This window comes from Eleutherodactylus coqui, chromosome 4 (genome assembly GCF_035609145.1).
Source record: "Eleutherodactylus coqui strain aEleCoq1 chromosome 4, aEleCoq1.hap1, whole genome shotgun sequence".
NCBI classification, from domain to species: Eukaryota; Metazoa; Chordata; class Amphibia; order Anura; family Eleutherodactylidae; genus Eleutherodactylus; species Eleutherodactylus coqui.
Window position 1 is genome coordinate 72230474 of NC_089840.1, and position 24795 is coordinate 72255268.

Here is a 24795-nt window from a genome sequence, read left to right on the forward strand (position 1 = left end):
GCAGTGTGGGCCGAAGCCCACCTGCATTAAACATGACATTATTACCTCAGCTGTGATGGGCACTGCAATGGGATATTTTTATGTACCGCCAGTGGGTTCCAGAGAGCCACCCATGCTGTGGGTCCACAGGGAGTTGTAAATGCATCCGTGTCCACTTCTAAAGAACCCCAGTCTGACTGGGGCATGCAGTGTGGGCCGAAGCCCACCTGCATTTCATCTGACGTTAGCTCTGCTGTCCAGGGCACTGCAATGGGATACATTTATGTACAGCGGGTGGGTTCCAGGGAGCCACCCATGCTGTGGGTGCACACGGAATTCCCATTGCGGAGTTGTACCTGCCTGTGACTATTTATAAAAAACCCCGGTCTGACTGGGGCATGCAGACACCTTGACAGAATGAATAGTGTGTGGCACACGGGTTCCCCATTGCTATGCCCACGTGTGCAGCTCCTGATGGCGGTGGCACAGGATTATATTTCTCATTGCTTCTGTACAGCATTGTGGGCTATCGCCCCGCCCCTTTTAAAGAGGGTCGCTGCCTAGCCGTGCCAACCCTCTGCAGTGTGTGCCTGCGGTTCCTCTGGCAGACGCACTTATAAATAGACAATTTGGTGTGCGCTGTGGACACTGGGTCGTGCGGGGGGGGGGGGGGGTTGGGCAGCATGTAACCCAGGAGAAGTAGCAGCGGAGTGTTATGCAGGCAGTGATTGTGCTTTGTTGGAGGTAGTGTGGTGCTTAGCTAAGGTATCCATTGCTAATGAGGGCTTTTCAGAAGTAAAAGTTGTTGGTGGGGGGTGGCCCACTCTTGCCGCTATTGTGGCTTAATAGTGGGACCTGGGAACTTGAGATGCAGCCCAACATGTAGCCCCTCGCCTGCCCTACCCGTTGCTGTGTCGTTCCCATCACTTTCTTGAATTGCCCCGATTTTCACAAATGAAAACCTTAGCGAGCATCGGCGATATACAAAAATGCTCGGGTCGCCCATTGACTTCAATGGGGTTCATTATTCGAAACGAACCTTCGAGCATCGCGAAAAGTTCGTCTCGAGTAACGAGCACCCGAGCATTTTGGTGCTCGCTCATCTCTAATTACTTATCCTCGAGGTGATAAATATTTGGTTGGTAGGGTTGCACTGATAAAATATATAGCGCAGGCACATCAGCTTGTCAGACACATTTATGTTTCAAAGAGTTTTATTGAAATTGAATTTAGGGTTGGCAACACTCTGCCTCACAGACCCCGCGCAGGGGGCGACATTCAATATTGTAGAACAGAGTATCGTTAGAATTAAACTAATTTGTTAGTCTTAATAGAACGGGAGATGGGGTATAGGAGGAGGGAAGAGGGAAGTTGTTATAGTGGGCTGGGTGCCACTTGGGAGACACGGGGAAAGGGGGGGGGGTAGAGTGGAGAGGAAGGAAATAAAGGGGTAAAAATATCAAGAACATTAACAATGGACAGGGTACATTCTCCATAAGTAAATTTCTGTTTGTCAGCATCTCATTTTATTTCTCACCCGTGTGGGGGGACCATATCTCACCCTCCTTCTCTTTAATGTGCATGTGAATGTCGGGTTGTTTTAGTGGTTGCTTTATTATTATCTTTTTTTTTTTTTGCGTGTTATTGCGGAGGATTCTGCCTATAGTCTCATAATATAATTTAAGTTCGGTGCATTAGTGTGGGATATCCAGGGGTTCCATACCCCTTCAAAAAGCGGGACAGTGTCTTGTCGTATGGCTATGAGTTTTTCATTTATCATGGTTTTATTGATGCGAGCTATGTCAGACACATTTAAAGGGCAAGTCATACTGACCTAACCGAGGACTAAAAAAGGAGTGAAAAATATAAAACATTGCAGAAAATATTTAATAACGTTCGGGCCGATGTATATGTATAAAAATAGTGTCACCTGAGATGAAAGAGCTCATTCCAGGCATGCTAATTGTCACCTACAGACACACAGTGTTCCTAAACCTTTCAGCAGTTATTTCATTATTGTCACAGGCTGGATGACAATTAAAGGTAACATATATATACATATATATATATATACTCCTTGTAAAAGAAATCTAGCACCTAGAAGGACTTGTTGCTGTATTGTTCCATCTCCCTTATTCGCTGTAAAACCCGTCCTGCAGTTCCATCTCAGGCAGATCTGTAAATATTGAGAGTTGTGGTGATTAGATGAACGGTCTTGTCACATGAGACCCTAAAAGTGGTTCCCCCCTTGGCCTATAAGAGGCTCTCGGTGGCTCCTTCTGTATAGTGACCTCTTCTTCCACTTGTGTAGAGCTTGTAGACCACCAGACGCCTCTACGACACAGAGAAGAGATGTCACCCCGTTACCAGAGTCTGAGAGGGGCGCATTATTGGGATGTGAGGAGCTAGATGGTCGTATCAACGCACTGCCTGCAACCCGGGCCTTTCTGGCCAGACTGTTAGGAGGTGTTGGGGCCAGTAGATGTGTGAGGGGACACAAGATGACCGGGCTCAGGACATACCGCCAGTAGAGAGGAGCGCCTGATCGTCCGACAAGCATGAGCAGCTCCAACCAGGGCCGTAAGTAAAGGCTCAGGGGCCCGGGTGCAAAAGTTCAGCTCGGGCCCCGATCCCCCCTCCCTCACCTATACCCATACTTAAACCGTGCTGCATACAGCTGCAAAATGAATCTACATACATGATCCAGCCCCTTGGCATAAGCTTTCAAAGCATGACTCATTTTCTGGACTACATGACAATGTGTTTGTAGCCCCTTAGGCTGTTCATGTTTTTGGTTGCATTTTTGAACCACAATAAAAAAAACACATCCAAATACTGCATGTGGTATTTAACAACCACATGTTGATTTAAACAATACTGCATTTTTTTAAAACCACATGAAGGTTTTCAATGCATTTTTTAATTATGTGTAAACTGTGCAATCACATACGAGAGATACCCAAGTTATACCAGCATGGTCCATACCACTTTATACAGGATGTATAGCATATACCAGCTGCACATATAGAATTAAATACATATATACAAGCTAAAGGCAGTACAACAAGGTAGTTGAGCCTCCATATCCATCGATATCCCATCTTGTATCCAAGCTAGAGGCGGTACATCAGGATACTAGAGCCTCTATGCTTGCCCATATCACATCTTGTATCCAAGCTAGAGGTCATACAACAGAGTACTAGAGCCTCCATGCCCGCCCATATCACATCTTGCCTCCAAGCTAGAGGTGGTACAACATGGTACTAGAGCCTTCATGCCCACCTATATCACATCTTATATCTAAGCTAAAGGGGGTACAATAGAGTACCAGAGCCTCCATGCCCACCTGTATCAAATCTTGTATCCAAGCTAGAGGCAGTAAAAGAGGGTAATAGAGCCTTCATGCCCGCTGATATCACATCTTGTATCCAAGCTGGAAGGTACTGCAACCTCCAGTATGGGGGGAAATTTGAATAAAAAGGGATATTACCTTTAAGGGTAAAAAGTGACAAGAATGGGAGGGGTGGCACATCGGTACATGCAGTGTGAGGAGAATCTAACGCTCCTCTATGAGTATACATACTTTATTCCTCAGTTCCTCTGAAGTAACCTCGACTTCATAAAATTTTCAATGCGAACTACATGTTCCAAATTACCTGTACCAAATTAACTCGGATGAAAATGGGTATATCAGCTAGTATATATATATTTACAGCTGGTATAAGCTATACATCTCCTGTATATAGTAGAACCAAATAACACAAACACAACAGCACTTGTGCGTACCTTATAGAATAAGGGAGGCTCCTTTCGGTGTGTGTTGCGGGCGCCCAAAAGGAGTCTGGACCCGTGACCCCTATACAGTCCAGCAAGAAATGATGTGTTGGAGCTGCAGAGCAGGGGACCCAAATACCTCAATGCAGAAAAATAAAAGAATTGCATCTTTATTGAAGCCACACGGGCTTGATGCCAACGTTTCGGCTGTCGCCGCGGCCTTCGTCAAGTCTCCTGTATATAGTGATATGGAGCATGCTGGTGTAGCCGGGGTATCTCCTGTATATTTGAGTCCTGATGCGACTTCTCAGGGTCTAGGTGGTGCGTCCAATATATTGAAGCTTACAGGGACATTCTAGTAGATATATTACATAAGTAGATGAGCTATTTAAAAACAATTAAATATATCTACTGTATATACTTATATATGAACAGCTGGTATAACGTATACCAGCTATACATACAGGATTACATGCGGTGCATACCTGGTTACCCCGCTTACTCACTCCCCTCCTCTGCTATCAGCCACCGCAGGTCGGACCAATCACAGGCCCGGCAGTGCACTGATATATCACAACTGCAGTATCTCAGTGGAAGGGAGGACTGCACACCGGGGGAGTCTGCAGTACAGGATTGGCTGCCCCGGGTAACAGCCCTCCCCTCCCGGAGCATGACTGGGAGCCAGCCCGCAACAGAGGTGCAGTACATGGTGGGGGGCAGTAGTTCCCCGTTTGCTAACTTTTAAAAAGTTTAAGAAAATATAAGACAGACATTTAAAAAAAACTTCTCTAATTTCTTATGTAAGATCTATAAACGGAAACAAATATAAACCATAAAAGTCCATGGTAAAAAATAACATGAGGAGAGAATCTCAGTTTTTTTGTCACTTTGTTACCCAAAAATATGCAATAAAAAGTGCTGAAAAAAATCATATGTAGCTGAAACGGTATCAATGAAAACTACAGCTCTCTGGCAAAAAACCAGACCTCATACAGGAGACAACTCCCCAAAAATATTTTAAAAGTTTTTCAATGCAGTATGAGTTAATTTTCATGATTCTATTAGAAAATACATCATCATCCTTCAAAGCACAAGGGAAAATCAAAAAAAGTATCACTGCCAAAACTGGCTGCAACAGGAAAGGGTTAAACATTCTATACATATGTGCATGTATGAATATCATATAGGACAATCATAAAGCGACGAAAGGTCAAAGGTGACCCGCACAGTGAGTAGTGATCAGACAACCAGTAATGTCACTGTCATGATGTCACAGTGTTCCATAAGTAAGAACAATCTAATGATGTCACAAATTACCAACATCCATAAATTCCCAGTCGCCCAAAGTTCCATTGAAGGTCTTTGTAGGAGTTTGTGGAGCGAAGATCCTTCTGTGCAAGTTTGGCCATTATGTCAAAGCGAAAGCATTATGTAATTGTGTCCAGTTCAGAGGACGAGGACGAGGAGATCCAGCAGGTGAGCAGAGCTTTTTTTCATTTTTTGTAAACAATATTTTTATTGAGTTTTTGACAAGATTTTTGATAAAGAAAACAAAGTCCTATTTCAGTGTCGCCTATGAAGTGACACAATCCGAAGTTTCATTACCACATTGGAAACAGATCAAACCGTTTTAATACAAAAGTAATAAAATTAAACTGGTCTGATTTCCCAAGTCAGATATAGGAAATATCTCAAGAGGTCAAGAGTAGACAAAATATCGCTAGAGCGCATCATATCTATACAGTTAGTTAATTCTAATACATGGGGTCTTAGAAGTCTTAGAAGATGGAGGGAAGAAGATGACCAAAAATATTCCAGACAGCCTGGATGATGCTTGCAGACTAAAGTCCCCCTCAGTGGGGTCATTGTGACTACAGGTCCATGTGCGGGACAGAGATTAGTATTGTAAGAGGCCAAATAAATGTCACCCCCAACCCTATCCATACCATAACCATAGCCGAGCCCCTCACACCCTGCATACACTACATATAGGGCGATGATAGAAGTCAGTGGGGTATGTACCAAGATGATTTATTCCAGAAATTGGACAATCATGTTTTCGGATTTTGTTTAATATGTTTTCTATGTTTTTCCAGCCCCGTCCTAAGAAGCCGACTACCAGCTCTCCATACGGAGGTGAAGATGGTGGCTTCGATTACCACCCATCTACTTATACCCCAGGTACAGCACTGATCCAATAATGCTCCTGATAGGTTGACGCTTGTCTTACTGTGTTTTGTAGTTACAATCTAGATTTATGTTATTAAGTATAGAAAACTGCTCTGTTCTCTGTAATTTATAGGCATCCGGACGGATACTGGGACTCATCGCACGTATATACAGCTGGATTCGGCTATAATCATCAGCGACGATGAGGACGATATAGATTCAGACAGTTCAGAGGAGAGGTGAGTCCTGTTACATATATTATTCATCTCTATGATTTTGATGTGAAGCAATGTTTATATAGGATTCCTTATTCTTCCCAGGAGGCCTCTGTGTAATATCCATGGCTGTTTCCTTGAAGACATTACATTGCCATCCTCCATTTACACCACTAACTTCAAGGAGACAAAGCAGGAGCTGGTATCCAGGCTCTACCAGCTCTACAACAGCACCATATTTGAGAACAAGGTATCTTATCATCGACTGATCCAATATGTCCTCCCTCAATAATTCTAATTGGCCTGAAATTGGTAATCCCAGACACCTAGTCAATATTTGGGCACTTTAGAATAATTTATATTTTCATTGGTTTGGAGATTTGGGGTCCTGGAGTACAAGGGGGTCCTGAAGGTCTTCTGCCCCTTATAAAAAAAGCTATAAATAAGAGTTGGGCAGCTTCTTATATTGAGGCCCCAAAGGTTCAAGTGATGCTCCAGGATGGCTGACATCTCTCTTTGCTGTATGTTAAGATAGAACTGCAGATTTATTGGACTTTGTCTTCTCTTCCTTCTTCTTTAGCTCCCCGACAACATGAGCATCATATGGAACAAGAGGCTAACAACGACCTTAGGTTATTGCCATGTGAAGAGCCAGGGTGACGAGCATTACTGCGTCATCAACTTATCAGATAAAGTCTGCGATTCTGCCGGTAGGTTTCACATCACATCCATCTGTATGTCTTTATATACGGGGTAAGAAGCTGCCAGGAAATGCCCCGTCTGTGATAGAAGTGATAGGCTGGTACTGGGGATGGAATACGTCTTTTATGCTCATTGTACTTATAAATGCTTTTCAATTTAGAGCGACTGAGGGACACATTAGTACACGAAATGTGTCACGCTGCCTGCTGGATAATTGATAGGAAAAAGGAAAGCGATCACCATGGTCCATTATGGATGGCACGTGCAGCAACAGTCTCCAACATACATCCTGAGCTGCCAGAGGTGCGGGCCTGCCATGACTACAACATCAACTACCCGTTCACCTATCGTTGCAGTTTGTGCCAACGCAGGTAAGATGGTTCAACATTTGTGGCCGATACAATCCATTCCTATCCTGTAATGATTTGTGTTCTTCTCCGTTTTCTGTCTATTAACCCGTATTTTCTCTGTCTCTATAGTTTCGGCCGCTACAGAGAGATCGCTGACAAAAACGTTTACTGCAATTCCTGTAAGAGCAGGAAAAATATGACCACCGGCAGTAAGGATGGATCTCCACCTTCATCCTCCATCCGCTGACAGCGAGAGCTGTATCCCTACCCCCACCCAACACCCTTACCCCTAACAAATATTCCTACCCTATCCCCCATCCCCCCCTCCATGGATACCCCCTTGTCGTGGTGGAGGGGCTTGCGTGCTCCGATAAGGCTGAAAGCTATGCTGGTGGTAGTGTATTCTGCCGGTAGGGTCACCCATGCCAGACAGGTTTCAACCGAGGAGCCAGACAAAGCGTATCCACCCAGATAGTGTAATATACATATATAATATTAACTGACTTTGTTTTTAAAAATGCTAATAAAATCATCCTGACATCATTTTTATTTGTTTCTGTTGAGTAATTCCAAGGAATCCTCAAAGCGCTCTCCCACCTAAAATAAGAGCTGGGGAGGGTGCGGGCGGCAGGGAGGTTGGGCTGGAAAGGGTTAATGATCATAAGCTGCTGACTTGCTTCCCTGCTGCCTGAGCAGAGTATTATCTGTCTCTCCTCTCTGCTGCCCCTCGATGGACAGAGGGCAACATGTTTCTCAGCGGTGGGACTTCTGGCTTTGGGTGGGCTGCTGGGAATCACTAGCAAAGCTACACAGTCATGGCTTCTTGCTTGTAAGCAATGCCACTGTGACACGGCCCTCTTTTGGTGCCACGTGGCACGTCTTATACTCGTAGGACACGGCTGCTTCTGAAAGACTAAAGAGAGCTTGTATCCATGGTAGGGCGGTTTGGGTGGGCATGGGCCCTAGATGGCCACCCAAACCACCCCTATTATAACCCAATACTACTGGCAATTAGGAGAAAAACTCAAAATTCAGTCTATTAACCTTACACTATCGGTTACAGCAAGTAATGCTTTCTATTTCCATATTCTCTCATATTACTCTACAGGCGAACACGACCGCCGGAGGCTGGAAAGGACCGAACAACAAATACAAGTAACCTCAATCATACCCCCTCCCAGTGCAAAGATAGGCCTTCGGATACTGATATTGCTCTACTGTGTCCAAGTCAACCAGCCGTCTATAAGATGTATTTGTTGCCAATTTGACTACTAAGTTCTGGACTTGCTGAAACAAACCTGACGCTTTTAGGAACAGAGACCCTTGTAACTGGCTGGACCCTTCAGCACCTTCATAGCTGATCCAGCAGTCTCACCTACATACACATTCCGATAGCACCCAACCGAATTGTTCGGGGGACATTCAGAGGGGTGCAATGGATAATATATGTGTCAGAAGCTTTGGGGATAATCAAGATGCTTGTTTTGAAAAGAGTGGGGGGTGGGGGGGGGCGATGTTTTGAGGACCAAAATAGAACACGTTGTGATTTTTAGTTCGACATAAAAGAAACGCACGTCTGAATTCACCAATTTGCTTTAAAAGGGTTGTCCAATTTCACCAGGAAACCTGCCGATCACCTGTTCTCTGGGCCAATGCGCTTGTGTATGGAGACAATTCCTGCAGGAACCACAAGGCTAGACTCTCACTGCAGAATGGCAATGAATGGGAACTTGGTGTGTAATACCAAGCCTGGCCACATCAGTGAGAATGGAGCTGTCTGCATCCTACAGGAGTCAGCTCAGTACATAAGAGCATTGGTTCGTAGAACAGCTGATCAGAGGGGGTCCTAGGCAATAGAGTCTCTGCAATCTAATGTTGATGACTTATCCTGAGGATAGGCCATCAGTAGCTTACAACCGGACATCCCTTTTAATAGGTCCGTATGCTGTCCATATTCAGTCAGTAATAAATACTGACCATACGTGGACAGAAAATACAACCATGTGAATGCACCCTCATAAATATATAGGCCCTGGTGTTCTTTGAGTCATTATAGGCCCATTGTGCCCCCTTAGTTATTTATAGGCCTTGCAGCGTTTTCTGGATCAATTTATAGGCCCCACTGTGCCCCGGCAATATAATAATAAACTCCCTCACCTGCATCATACTGCCACAGCATCCTTCATCCTCTACCTTGGTTTGTTCTGGCTGGCGTCATGTGTAATGACGGAGGTGGCGCCTTGACAGCATAACGACACCTGTGTGACAGAGGAGCACAGACTTAGGAAACATGAAGTCAGTATGGTGAGCGGTGTGGCTAACGGAGAGTCTCCAGTAAGCAGTGTGCACTGTCTGCAGCTCTATGAGCTGGATTAGCCCCTCCGAAGAAGGGATATACAGAGGAAGAATGTGTTACTGCTCCCATTTTTTCCGGTGCCCGGTTAGTTGAGGCAGCTGCTTTGACTACATAGAGATATGAGACATACGCTACCCCCTACACGGACATCTTTGAGCAGCCATTCTCAAGTGAGAGTCATGGGACTGACTTTAAAACCCGTTTTGCTGAAAGGACTTTATACTTTGTTTCACGGCAGAGAGACTTTGTAAGAGAAGGCTCACTTGGCGCATGGAAGACCTGGCTGTTTGTTCTATCTCTTCATTTTAGTTAAAGGGGTTCTCCACGAAGAATAATATTGATGACCTATCCTCATGATATGCTTGTATCTGCACGCACGCCTCTCATAGAAATCCATGAAAGCCATGCCTGCAGTTACAAGCACTGGCCACTACAAGGAGGTCGGCGCAGAGACTTCCGCTCAGACCTCTGTGTATTTGCAGCGCTGACAGCATGCGTCCACTCAGCTGACTGGTCGGGGTTTCAAGCGAGTTATCTGTTATTGATGACCTGAGGATAGGTCATCAATACTGCGTTTCCCTACAAGTAGGACCTACCCTAAAAATAAGTCGTACCCTGAAAATAAGGCCTAGCCACATAACATTAAACAAAAGCAGGCCCCGTCTGGGTCCCTCCCGCTTGTCTCCAGCACTCTTGTTTCAGTCCTCAACATACAACAGAACATCGCTTCCTGGTAATGGAGTTCGTAAACCCCGCCACCAAGAAGCATTGACTCTGATTGGTTCTTGAGTGCCACAACTGAGCCCGAGCCAATCAATGCAGCGTTCGATGAACCAACCACAGCCATTTAATGCAATGGCTGTGATTGGTCCTTCGAGCGCTGCATTGATCAGCTAAGCTGCAACGTTCAAGAACCAATCAGAGCCATCACTTCCTGGGAGTGGGGATTACGAACTTTGTTACTAGGAAGCAATGTTCTGTCGTCTGCTGAGGACTGAAGCAAGAGCGCCAGAGCACCAGAGACCAGCGGGAGGGACCTGGGCAGTGCCTGCTAGGTAAGTATAAGACATCCCCTAAAAATAAGACCCTGTACCTCTTTGGGGGAAAAATTAATATAAGACAGGGTCTTGTTTTGGGGGAAACACGGCAGTATTCTCCCTGGAATACTCATTTAATAAAGTTGATTCCGATTGTCTCAGCAATGGTCTTTCTAAAAGAGTCATTCTATAAGCCCCACACCCTTCGAGCACTATCTCACGGGGGAGCACAATTTAAAACCCGTCTGTCCACAGAGCCAGTGTAGCCAGACCCAGGCTGTTAATTGCTGGTGACTGGGAGGACAGTGGGAGTGACTCCTGGGGGCTGAGTCCTTTAGGCCCTGAATTTCCTGCCAATGTCGCCCAGCCCCCGACTCCAACTATAACTATTTCTGCTACTTGTATACAATTGTTGGTTTCTTGTTGGTCAATAAAATGGTTGATGTTGCAAGTCTGTCTTTGTAGAGTCATTATGTAGATACTGAATGAGGAATATATAACGAATGAAGGCGGTAAAAATCAGTACTCATTAGTGTTTATTTCTAAACTCTTAGAACCCCCTCACATGGGTGCTGCAGTTTTTGGCCTTCTCCCATTTTATGGCACATTCAGATGGCTGGGCTGTAGCTCGGAATGCCATTGTCGGGAGGGGGGGGGGGGGGGGGGTGCTGGCAAAGGTTGCTGGCAAAGGGAGGGGGAGGGGAAGCTTAGTAGAGCTAGTGTGTTAAACTCCCTTCCCCTCTCCCCAGCCTATGGGAGCTGCCGGCAAGGGGATGGACTTTCAGCACCGTGAACCGCTGCTAAACTCCCTCCCCTTTCCCTTGTATGATGACTCTCATAGGCTTCCATGGGAGCCTATGAGAGCGGTTGTAGTATTCTGGCAAATTATAGGACAAGACCTATCTTTTTCAGCCGGACAGAAAAGCGGCTGGACAGAATGCGCACCGTATTCTATGCCCCGGAAAATCGCCCATCTGAACGGATGCATTGTAATTAGAGATGAGCGAACGTACTCGTCCAAGCTTGATATTCGTTCGAGTATTAGCGTGTTCGAGATGCTCGTTACTCGTAACGAACACCACGCGATGTTCGGGTTACTTTCACTTTCATCTCTGAGACGTTAGCTCGCTTTTCTGGCCAATTGAAAGACAGGGAAGGCATTACAACTTCCCCCTGCGACGTTCAAGCCCTATACCACCCCCCTGCAGTGAGTGGCTGGCGAGATCAGGTGTCACCCGAGTATAAAAATCGGCCCCTCCCGCGGCTCGCCTCAGATGTGTTGTGACATAGCTGAGGGACAGTGCTATCGTGTTGGAGCTGCTGTAGGGAGAGCGTTAGGAGTTAGTGTAGGCTTCAAGAACCCCAACGGTCCTTCTTAGGGCCACATCTAACCGTGTGCAGTAGTGTGGAGGCTGCTTTTTGCAGTGTTGCACTTTTTTTTTTTTTTGGTATATCGGCCGTGCAGACCATTGCGCCCTGCAGTAATACTCCAGGGACAGAAGTGTGTAGGCAGGGACAGAAGACATATATTATTGATTGAATATACGCAGTGGGCCTTTTCTAAAAAATATTGGGCAAAAAATCTATTTGGCCTGCCTGTCACTGTGCTCAGTGTTCTGGGTCCGTGTGTGCTGGGTGTAGTAGTTCTACAAAATCATACGCAGCCAGCTAAGTGTTACAGCAGGCTTGCGCCAAATTATTTCCTGGCTCTGAAATCACCGCTCTGTTGCAGTTAATAACAGTGCAACACTCTGTAGTTCTGTGACACACTCCAGGGACAGAAGACATATATTATTGATTGAATATAGGCAGTGGGCCTTTTCTAAAAAATATTGGAAAAAAATTTATTTGGCCTGCCTGTCACTGTGCTCAGTGTTCTGGGTCTGTGTGTGCTGGGTGTAGTAGTTCTACAAAATCATACGCAGGCAGCTAAGTGTTACAGCAAGCTTGCGCCAAATTATTTCCTGGCGTACCGTAAGCGAACTCAGCCTCCAACCACAGGCCATTAAGCGGCACATTTAATTACAGCGTTGTGTTTCTGCATTACTGGTAATACAGCATGCTGAGGGGTAGGGGTAGGCCTAGAGGACGTGGGCGCGGCCGAGGACGCGGAGGCCCTAGTCCGGGTGTGGGCACAGGCCGAGCTCCTGATTCAGGTGTATCGAAGCCGACTGCTGCGGGATTAGGAGAGAGGCACGTTTCTGGCGTCCCCACATTCATCTCACAATTAATGGGTCCACGCGGGAGACCTTTATTAGAAAATGAGCAGTGTGAGCAGGTCCTGTCGTGGATGGCAGAAAGTGCTTCCAGCAACCTATCGTCCACCCACAGTTCTGCGCCGTCCACTGCTGCAACTCAGAATCCTCTGGCTGCTGCTCCTCCTTCCTCCCAGCCTCCTCACTCCATGAAAATGAGACATTCTGAGGAGCGGGCAGACTCCCAGGAACTGTTCTCGGGCCCCTGCTCAGATTGGGCAGCAGTGGTTCCTCTCCCACCAGAGGAGTTTATCGTGACTGATGCCCAACCATTACAAAGTTCCTGGGGTCCAGGGGATGAGGCTGGGGACTTCCGGCAACTGTCTCAATTCCTTTCAGTGGGTGAGGAGGCCGAGGACGATGAGACACAGTTGTCTATCAGTGAGGTTGTAGTAAGGGCATTAAGTCCGAGGGAGGAGCGCACCGAGGATTCTGAGGAAGAGCAGCAGGACAATGAGGTGACTGACCCCACCTGGTTTGCTACGCCTACTGAGGACAGGTCTTCAGAGGGGGAGGCAAGGGCAGCAGCAGGGCAGGTTGTAAGAGGCAGTGCGGTGTCCAGGGGTAGAGGCAGGGCCAGACCGAATAATCCACCAACTGTTTCCCAAAGCGCCCCCTCGCGCCATGCCACCCTGCAGAGGCCGAGGTGCTCAAAGGTCTGGCAGTTTTTCACTGAGAGTGCAGACGACCGACGAACAGTGGTGTGCAACCTTTGTCGCGCCAAGATCAGCCAGGGAGCCACCACCACCAGCCTCACCACCACCAGCATGCGCAGACATATGATGGCCAAGCACCCCACAAGGTGGGACGAAGGCCGTCCACCGCCTCCGGTTTGCACCGCTGCCTCTCCCCCTGTGCCCCAACCTGCCACTGAGATCCAACCCCGCTCTGAGGACACAGGCACTACCGTCTCCTGGCCTGAACCCACACCCTCACCTCCGCTGTCCTCGGCCCCATCCACCAATGTCTCTCAGCGCACCGTCCAGCCGTCGCTAGCGCAAGTGTTTGAGCGCAAGCGCAATTACGCAGCCACGCACCCGCACGCTCAAGCGTTAAACGTGCACGTAGCCAAATTTATCAGCCTGGAGATGCTGCCGTATAGGGTTGTGGAAACGGAGGCTTTCAAAAGCATGATGGCGGCTACTCGGTTCCCAGTTGCCACTACTTTTCCCGATGTGCCGTCCCAGCCCTGCACGACCACGTCTCCCGCAACATTGTACGCGCCCTCACCAACGCGGTTACTGCCAAGGTCCACTTAACAACGGACACGTGGACAAACACAAGCGGGCAGGGCCACTATATCTCCCTGACGGCACATTGGGTGAATTTAGTGGAGGCTGGGACAGAGTCAGAGCCTGGGACCGCTCACGTTCTACCCACCCCCAGAATTGCGGGCCACAGCTCGGTGGTGGTATCTGCGGCGGTGTATGCTTCCTCCACTAAACCACCCTCCTCCTCCTCCTCCTCCAACGCAACCTCTGTCTCGCAATCAAGATGTGTCAGCAACAGCAGCACGTCGCCAGCAGTCGGTGTCGTGCGGCGTGGCAGCACAGCGGTGGGCAAGCGTCAGCAGGCCGTGCTGAAACTACTCAGCTTAGGAGATAAGAGGCACACGGCCCACGAACTGCTGCAGGGTCTGACAGAGCAGACCGACCGCTGGCTTGCGCCGCTGAGCCTCCAACCGGGCATGGTCGTGTGTGACAACGGCCGTAACCTGGTGGCGGCTCTGCAGCTCGGCAGCCTCACGCACGTGCCATGCCTGGCCCACGTCTTTAATTTGGTGGTTCAGCGCTTTCTGAAAAGCTACCCACGCTTGTCAGACCTGCTCGGAAAGGTGCGCACATTTCCGCAAGTCCCACACGGATGCTGCCACCCTGCGCACCCTGCAACATCGGTTTCATCTGCCAGTGCACCGACTGCTGTGCGACGTGCCCACATGGTGGAACTCTACGCTCCACATGTTGGCCAGGCTCTATGAGCAGCGTAGAGCTATAGTGGAATACCAACTCCAACATGGGCGGCGCAGTGGGAGTCAGCCTCCTCAATTATTTTCAGAAGAGTGGGCCTGGTTGGCAGACATCTGTCAGGTCCTTGGAAAGTTTGAGGAGTCTACCCAGGTGGTGAGTGGCGATGCTGCAATCATTAGCGTCACCATTCCTCTGCTATGCCTCTTGAGAAGCTCCCTGCAAAGCATAAAGGCAGACGCTTTGCGCTCGGAAACAGAGCCGGGGGAAGACAGTATGTCGCTGGATAGTCAGAGCACCCTATATCTCAGTGCGGTGAGGAGGAGGAGGAAGATGAGGAGGAGGGGGGAAGAGAGAGCTTGGCCCACTGGTGAGGGTACACATGCTGCTGGCCTGTCATCCTTTCAGCGTGTATGGCCTGAGGAGGAGGAGGAGGAGGATCCTGAAAGTGATCTTCCTAGTGAGGACAGTCATGTGTTGCGTACAGGTACCCTGGCACACATGGCTGACTTCATGTTAGGATGCCTTTCTCGTGACCCTCGCGTTACACGCATTCTGGCCACTACGGATTACTGGGTGTACACACTGCTCGACCCATGGTATAAGGAGAACCTTTCCACTCTCATACCCGAAGAGGAAAGAGGTTCGAGAGTGTTGCTATACCACAGGACCCTGGCGGACAGACTGATGGTAAAATTCCCATACGACAGCGCTAGTGGCCGAAGGCGCAGTTCCGAGGGCCAGGTAGCAGGGGAGGCGCGGAGATCAGGCAGCATGTACAGCACAGGCAGGGCAACACTCTTTAAGGCCCTTGACTGCTTTATGGCTCCCCAGCAAGACTGTGTCACCGCTCCCCAGTCACGGCTGAGTCGGCGGGAGCACTGTAAAAGGATGGTGAGGGAGTACGTAGCCGATTGCACAAACGTCCTCCGTGACGCCTCTGCCCCCTACAACTACTGGGTGTCGAAGCTGGACACGTGGCCTGAACTCGCGCTGTATGCCCTGGAGGTGCTTGCTTGTCCTGCGGCTAGCGTCTTGTCAGAGAGGGTGTTTAGTGCGGCTGGGGGAATCATCACAGATAAGCGTACCCGCCTGTCAACCGACAGTGCGAACAGGCTAATACTCATCAAGATGAACAAAGCCTGGATTTCCCCAGAAGCGATTAATGGGTTTCACCTGCCCTCTCGGTTGGGCATGGGCAATTTTTCTCAGGTACACTAGTATTGTTGGTACACCAATTTTTTGGGGCCCCCGCCTACAGTGTAATCCAATTAATTTTTTGCCCACCTGCATTACAGCTGACGTAACATCAGCTGTGATGGGCAATGCAATGGGATATTTTTATGTACCGCCGGTGGGTTCCAGGGAGCCACCCATGCTGTGGGTCCACAGGGAGTTGTAACTACATGTGTCCACTTCTAAAGAACCCCAGTCTGACTGGGGCATGCAGTGTGGGCCGAAGCCAAAAAAAAGCGTTTTTATTGCAGAAAAGTGGGAAAACCTAAAAAAAATGTTAGAATTTTGGTATCGTTGTAACCGTACCGGTCTGCAGAAAAAATGGAAAGTCTCATTTACGCTGCATGATTAACGGTGTAAAAAAAAAATAAAAAAATCTATGGCAGAATTGATGCGTTTTCTCTCTCTATCATTAAAAAAAAAAAAAAAAAAAATTTACAATATAGTCTATGTACCCAAAATTGGCATCGATAAAAACTACAGTTCGCCACGCAAAAAACAAGCCCTTATACGGCCGCGTCCACGGAAAAATAAAAAGGTTATGGCTTTTGAAAAATGGAGATGGAAAAATACCAAAAAATCGCTTGGTCCTCAACGCCAAAATAGGCCAGGTCATGAAGGGGTTAAAGGGCAAGTCATACTGACCTAACCGAGGACTAAAAAAGGAGTGAAAAATATAAAACATTGCAGAAAATATTTAATAACGTTCGGGCCGATGTATATGTATAAAAGTAGTGTCACCTGAGATCAAAGAGCTCATTCCAGGCATGCTAATTGTCACCTACAGACACACAGTGTTCCTAAACCTTTCAGCAGTTATTTCATTATTGTCACAGGCTGGATGACAATTAAAGGTAACATATATATACATATATATATATATACTCCTTGTAAAAGAAATGTAGCACCTAGAAGGACTTGTTGCTGTATTGTTCCATCTCCCTTATTCGCTGTAAAACCCGTCCTGCAGTTCCATCTCAGGCAGATCTGTAAATATTGAGAGTTGTGGTGATTAGATGAACAGTCTTGTCACATGAGACCCTAAAAGTGGTTCCCCCCTTGGCCTATAAGAGGCTCTCGGAGGCTCCTTCTGTATAGTGACCTCTTCTTCCACTTGTGTAGAGCTTGTAGACCACCAGACGCCTCTACGACACAAAGAAGAGATGTCACCCCGTTACCAGAGTCTGAGAGGGGCCCATTATCGGGATGTGAGGAGCTAGATGGTCGTATCAACGCACTGCCTGCAACCCGGGCCTTTCTGGCCAGACTGTTAGGAGGTGTTGGGGCCAGTAGATGTGTGAGGGGACACAAGATGACCGGGCTCAGGACATACCGCCAGTAGAGAGGAGCGCCTGATCGTCCGACAAGCATGAGCAGCTCCAACCAGGGCCATAAGTAAAGGCTCAGGGGCCCGGGTGCAAAAGTTCAGCTCGGGCCCCGATCCCCCCTCCCTCACCTATACCCATACTTAAACCGTGCTGCATACAGCTGCAAAATGAATCTACATACATGATCCAGCCCCTTGGCATAAGCTTTCAAAACATGACTCATTTCCTGGACTACATGACAATGTGTTTGTAGCCCCTTAGGCTGTTCATGTTTTTGGTTGCATTTTTGAACCACAATAAAAAAAACACATCCAAATACTGCATGTGGTATTTAACAACCACATGTTGATTTAAACAATACTGCATTTTTTTAAAACAACATGAAGGTTTTCAATGCATTTTTTAATTATGTGTAAACTGTGCAATCACATACGAGAGATACCCAAGTTATACCAGCATGGTCCATACCACTTTATACAGGATGTATAGCATATACCAGCTGCACATATAGAATTAAATACATATATACAAGCTAAAGGCAGTACAACAAGGTAGTTGAGCCTCCATACCCATCGATATCCCATCTTGTATCCAAGCTAGAGGCGGTACATCAGGATACTAGAGCCTCTATGCTTGCCCATATCACATCTTGTATCCAAGCTAGAGGTCATACAACAGAGTACTAGAGCCTCCATGCCCGCCCATATAACATCTTGCCTCCAAGCTAGAGGTGGTACAACATGGTACTAGAGCCTTCATGCCCACCTATATCACATCTTATATCTAAGCTAAAGGGGGTACAATAGAGTACCAGAGCCTCCATGCCCACCTGTATCAAATCTTGTATCCAAGCTAGAGGCAGTAAAAGAGGGTAATAGAGCCTTCATGCCCACTGATATCACATCTTGTATCCAAGCTGGAAGGTACTGCAACCTCCAGTATGGGGGGAAATTTGAATAAAAAGGGATATTACCTTTAAGGGTAAAAAGTGACAAGAATGGGAGGGGTGGCACATCGGTACATGCAGTGTGAGGAGAATCTAACGCTCCTCTATGAGTATACATACTTTATTCCTCAGTTCCTCTGAAGTAACCTCGACTTCATAAAATTTTCAATGCGAACTACATGTTCCAAATTACCTGTACCAAATTAACTCGGATGAAAATGGGTATATCAGCTAGTATATATATATTTACAGCTGGTATAAGCTATACATCTCCTGTATATAGTAGAACCAAATAACACAAACACAACAGCACTTGTGCGTACCTTATAGAATAAGGGAGGCTCCTTTCGGTGTGTGTTGCGGGCGCCCAAAAGGAGTCTGGACCCGTGACCCCTATACAGTCCAGCAAGAAATGATGTGTTGGAGCTGCAGAGCAGGGGACCCAAATACCTCAATGCAGAAAAATAAAAGAATTTCATCTTTATTGAAGCCACACGGGCTTGATGCCAACGTTTCGGCTGTCGCCGCGGCCTTCGTCAAGTCTCCTGTATATAGTGATATGGAGCATGCTGGTGTAGCCGGGGTATCTCCTGTATATTTGAGTCCTGATGCGACTTCTCAGGGTCTAGGTGGTGCGTCCAATATATTGAAGCTTACAGGGACATTCTAGTATATATATTACATACGTAGATGAGCTATTTAAAAACAATTAAATATATCTACTGTATATACTTATATATGAACAGCTGGTATAACGTATACCAGCTATACATACAGGATTACATGCGGTGCATACCTGGTTACCCCGCTGACTCACTCCCCTCCTCTGCTATCAGCCACCGCAGGTCGGACCAATCACAGGTCCGGCAGTGCACTGATATATCACAACTGCAGTATCTCAGTGGAAGGGAGGACTGCACACCGGGGGAGTCTGCAGTACAGGATTGGCTGCCCCGGGTAACAGCCCTCCCCTCCCGGAGCATGACTGGGAGCCAGCCCGCAACAGAGGTGCAGTACATGGTGGGGGGCAGTGGTTCCCCGTTTGCTAACTTTTAAAAAGTTTAAAAAAATATAAGACAGACATTTAAAAAAAACTTCTCTAATTTCTTATGTAAGATCTATAAACGGAAACAAATATAAACCATAAAAGTCCATGGTAAAAAATAACATGAAGAGAGAATCTCAGTTTTTTTGTCACTTTGTTACCCAAAAATATGCAATAAAAAGTGCTGAAAAAAATCATATGTAGCTGAAACGGTATCAATGAAAACTACAGCTCTCTGGCAAAAAACCAGACCTCATACAGGAGACAACTCCCCAAAAATATTTTAAAAGTTTTTCAATGCATTATGAGTTAATTTTCATGATTCTATTAGAAAATACATCATCATCCTTCAAAGCACAAGGGAAAATCAAAAAAAGTATCACTGCCAAAACTGGCTGCAACAGGAAAGGGTTAAACATTCTATACATATGTGCATGTATGAATATCATATAGGACAATCATAAAGCGACGAAAGGTCAAAGGTGACCCGCACAGTGAGTAGTGATCAGACAACCAGTAATGTCACTGTCATGATGTCACAGTGTTCCATAAGTAAGAACAATCTAATGATGTCACAAATTACCAACATCCATAAATTCCCAGTCGCCCAAAGTTCCATTGAAGGTCTTTGTAGGAGTTTGTGGAGCGAAGATCCTTCTGTGCAAGTTTGGCCATTATGTCAAAGCGAAAGCATTATGTAATTGTGTCCAGTTCAGAGGACGAGGACGAGGAGATCCAGCAGGTGAGCAGAGCTTTTTTTCATTTTTTGTAAACAATATTTTTATTGCGTTTTTGACAAGATTTTTGATAAAGAAAACAAAGTCCTATTTCAGTGTCGCCTATGAAGTGACACAATCCGAAGTTTCATTACCACATTGGAAACAGATCAAACCGTTTTAATACAAAAGTAATAAAATTAAACTGGTCTGATTTCCCAAGTCAGATATAGGAAATATCTCAAGAGGTCAAGAGTAGACAAAATATCGCTAGAGCGCATCATATCTATACAGTTAGTTAATTCTAATACATGGGGGGGGGGGGGGTAAAAGTCTTAGAAGATGGAGGGAAGAAGATGACCAAAAATATCCCAGACAGCCTGGATGATGCTTGCAGACTAAAGTCCCCCTCAGTGGGGTCATTGTGACTACAGGTCCATGTGCGGGACAGAGATTAGTATTGTAAGAGGCCAAATAAATGTCACCCCCAACCCTATCCATACCATAACCATAGCCGAGCCCCTCACACCCTGCATACACTACATATAGGGCGATGATAGAAGTCAGTGGGGTATGTACCAAGATGATTTATTCCAGAAATTGGACAATCATGTTTTCGGATTTTGTTTAATATGTTTTTTATGTTTTTCCAGCCCCGTCCTAAGAAGCCGACTACCAGCTCTCCATACGGAGGTGAAGATGGTGGCTTCGATTACCACCCATCTACTTATACCCCAGGTACGGCACTGATCCAATAATGCTCCTGATAGGTTGACGCTTGTCTTACTGCGTTTTGTAGTTACAATCTAGATTTATGTTATTAAGTATAGAAAACTGCTCTGTTCTCTGTAATTTATAGGCATCCGGACGGATACTGGGACTCATCGCACGTATATACAGCTGGATTCGGCTATAATCATCAGCGACGATGAGGACGATATAGATTCAGACAGTTCAGAGGAGAGGTGAGTCCTGTTGAATATATTACTCATCGCTATGATTTTGATGTGAAGCAATGTTTATATAGAATTCCTTATTCTTCTCAGGAGGCCTCTGTGTAACATCCATGGCTGTTTCCTTGAAGACATTACATTGCCATCCTCCATTTACACCACTAACTTCAAGGAGACAAAGCAGGAGCTGGTATCCAGGCTCTACCAGCTGTACAACAGCACCATCTTTGAGAACAAGGTATCTTATCATCGACTGATCCAATATGTCCTCCCTCAATAATTCTAATTGGCCTGAAATTGGTAATCCCAGACACTTAGTCAATATTTGGGCACTTTAGAATAATTTATATTTTCATTGGTTTGGAGATTTGGGGTCCTGGAGTACAAGGGGGTCCTGAAGGTCTTCTGCCCCTTATAAAAAAAACTATAAATAAGAGTTGGACAACTTCTTATATTGAGGCCCCAAAGGTTCAAGTGATGCTCCAGGATGGCTGACATCTCTCTTTGCTGTATGTTAAGATAGAACTGCAGATTTATTGGACTTTGTCTTCTCTTCCTTCTTCTTTAGCTCCCCGACAACATGAGCATCATATGGAACAAGAGGCTAACAACGACCTTAGGTTATTGCCATGTGAAGAGCCAGGATGACGAGCATTACTGCGTCATCAACTTATCAGATAAAGTCTGCGATTCTGCCGGTAGGTTTCACATCACATCCATCTGTATGTCTTTATATACGGGGTAAGAAGCTGCCAGGAAATGCCCCGTCTGTGATAGAAGTGATAGGCTGGTACTGGGGATGGAATACGTCTTTTATGCTCATTGTACTTATAAATGCTTTTCAATTTAGAGCGATTGAGGGACACATTAGTCCACGAAATGTGTCACGCTGCCTGCTGGATAATTGATAGGAAAAAGGAAAGCGATCACCATGGTCCATTATGGATGGCACGTGCAGCAACAGTTTCCAACATACATCCTGAGCTGCCAGAGGTGCGGGACTACCATGACTACAACATCAACTACCCGTTCACCTATCGTTGCAGTTTGTGCCAACGCAGGTAAGATGGGTCAACATTTGGGGCTGATACAATCCATTCCTATCCTGTAATGATTTGTGTTCTTCTCCGTTTCCTGTCTATTAACCCGTATTTTCTCTGTCTCTATAGTTTCGGCCGCTACAGAGAGATCGCTGACAAAAACGTTTACTGCAATTCCTGTAAGAGCAGGCAAAATATGACCACCGGCAGTAAGGATGGATCTCCACCTTCATCCTCCATCCACTGACAGCGAGAGCTGTATCCCTACCCCCACCCAACACCCTTACCCCTAACAAATATTCCTACCCTATCCCCCATCCCCCCCTCCATGGATACCCCCTTGTCGTGGTGGAGGGGCTTGCGTGCTCCGATAAGGCTGAAAGCTATGCTGGTGGTAGTGTATTCTGCTGGTAGGGTCACCCATGCCAGACAGGTTTCAACCGAGGAGCCAGACAAAGCGTATCCACCCAGATAGTGTAATATACATATATAATATTAACTGACCTTGTTTTTAAAAATGCTAATAAAATCATCCTGACATCATTTTTATTTGTTTCTGTTGAGTAATTCCAAGGAATCCTCAAAGCGCTCTCCCACCTAAACTAAGAGCTGGGGAGGGTGCGGGCGGCAGGGAGGTTGGGCTGGAAAGGGTTAATGATCATAAGCTGCTGACTTGCTTCCCTGCTGCCTGAGCAGAGTATTATCTGTCTCTCCTCTCTGCTGCCCCTCGATGGACAGAGGGCAACATGTTCCTCAGCGGTGGGACTTCTGGCTTTGGGTGGGCTGCTGGGAATCACTAGCAAAGCTACACAGTCATGGCTTCTTGCTTGTAAGCAATGCCACTGTGACACGGCCCTCTTTTGGTGCCACGTGGCACGTCTTATACTCGTAGGACACGGCTGCTTCTGAAAGACTAAAGAGAGCTTGTATCCATGGTAGGGCGGTTTGGGTGGGCATGGGCCCTAGATGGCCACCCAAACCACCCCTATTATAACCCAACACTACTGGCAATTAGGAGAAAAACTCAAAATTCAGTCTATTTACCTTACGCTATCGGTTACAGCAAGTAATGCTTTCTATTTCCATATTCTCTCATATTACTCTACAGGCGAACACGACCGCCGGAGGCTGGAAAGGACCGAACAACAAATACAAGTAACCTCAATCATACCCCCTCCCAGTGCAAAGATGGGCCTTCGGATACTGATATTGCTCTACTGCGTCCAAGTCAACCAGCCGCCTATAAGATGTATTTGTTGCCAATTTGACTACTAAGTTCTGGACTTGCTGAAACAAACCTGACGCTTTTAGGAACAGAGACCCTTGTAACTGGCTGGACCCTTCAGCACCTTCATAGCTGATCCAGCAGTCTCACCTACATACACATTCCGATAGCACCCAACCGAATTGTTCGGGGGACATTCAGAGGGGTGCAATGGATAATATATGTGTCAGAAGCTTTGGGGATAATCAAGATGCTTGTTTTGAAAAGAGTGGGGGGGGGGGGGGGGCGATGGTTTGAGGACCAAAATAGAACACGTTGTGATTTTTAGTTCGACATAAAAGAAACGCACGTCTGAATTCACCAATTTGCTTTAAAAGGGTTGTCCAATTTCACCAGGAAACCTCCGATCACCTGTTCTCTGGGCCAATGCACTTGTGTATGGAGACAATTCCTGCAGGAACCACAAGGCTAGACTCTCACTGCAGAATGGCAATGAATGGGAACTTGGTGTGTAATACCAAGCCTGGCCACATCAGTGAGAATGGAGCTGTCTGCATCCTACAGGAGTCAGCTCAGTACATAAGAGCATTGGTTCGTAGAACAGCTGATCAGAGGGGGTCCTAGGCAATAGAGTCTCTGCAATCTAATGTTGATGACTTATCCTGAGGATAGGCCATCAGTAGCTTACAACCGGACATCCCTTTTAATAGGTCCGTATGCTGTCCATATTCAGTCAGTAATAAATACTGACCATACGTGGACAGAAAATACAACCATGTCAATGCACCCTCATAAATATATAGGCCCTGGTGTTCTTCGAGTCATTATAGGCCCATTGTGCCCCCTTAGTTATTTATAGGCCTTGCAGCGTTTTCTGGATCAATTTATAGGCCCCACTGTGCCCCGGCAATATAATAATAAACTCACTCACCTGCATCATACTGCCACAGCATCCTTCATCCTCTACCTTGGTTTGTTCTGGCTGGCGTCATGTGTAATGACGGAGGTGGCGCCTTGACAGCATAACGACACCTGTGTGACAGAGGAGCACAGACTTAGGAAACATGAAGTCAGTATGGTGAGCGGTGTGGCTAACGGAGTGTCTCCAGTAAGCAGTGTGCACTGTCTGCAGCTCTATGAGCTGGATTAGCCCCTCCGAAGAAGGGATATACAGAGGAAGAATGTGTTACTGCTCCCATTTTTTCCGGTGCCCGGTTAGTTGAGGCAGCTGCTTTGACTACATAGAGATATGAGACATACGCTACCCCCTACACGGACATCTTTGAGCAGCCATTATCAAGTGAGAGTCATGGGACTGACTTTAAAACCCGTTTTGCTGAAAGGACTTTATACTTTGTTTCACAGCAGAGAGACTTTGTAAGAGAAGGCTCACTTGGCGCATGGAAGACCGGCTGTTTGTTCTAGCTCTTCATTTTAGTTAAAGGGGTTCTCCACGAAGAATAATATTGATGACCTATCCTCATGATATGCTTGTATCTGCACGC

General features: G+C 46.5%; 1 long non-coding RNA gene across 1 annotated transcript; it reads right to left on the bottom strand.

Annotated features, from left to right (window-relative positions):
* Positions 1-2084: 2084 nt before the first annotated feature.
* On the bottom strand, positions 2085-24319 carry LOC136624650 (uncharacterized). The gene is made up of 3 exons (XR_010792370.1): positions 24222-24319; positions 9347-9447; positions 2085-2155 (listed from the first exon to the last, which is right to left on the bottom strand). It is a non-coding gene; the product is annotated as an uncharacterized lncRNA (long non-coding RNA).
* Positions 24320-24795: the final 476 nt, after the last annotated feature.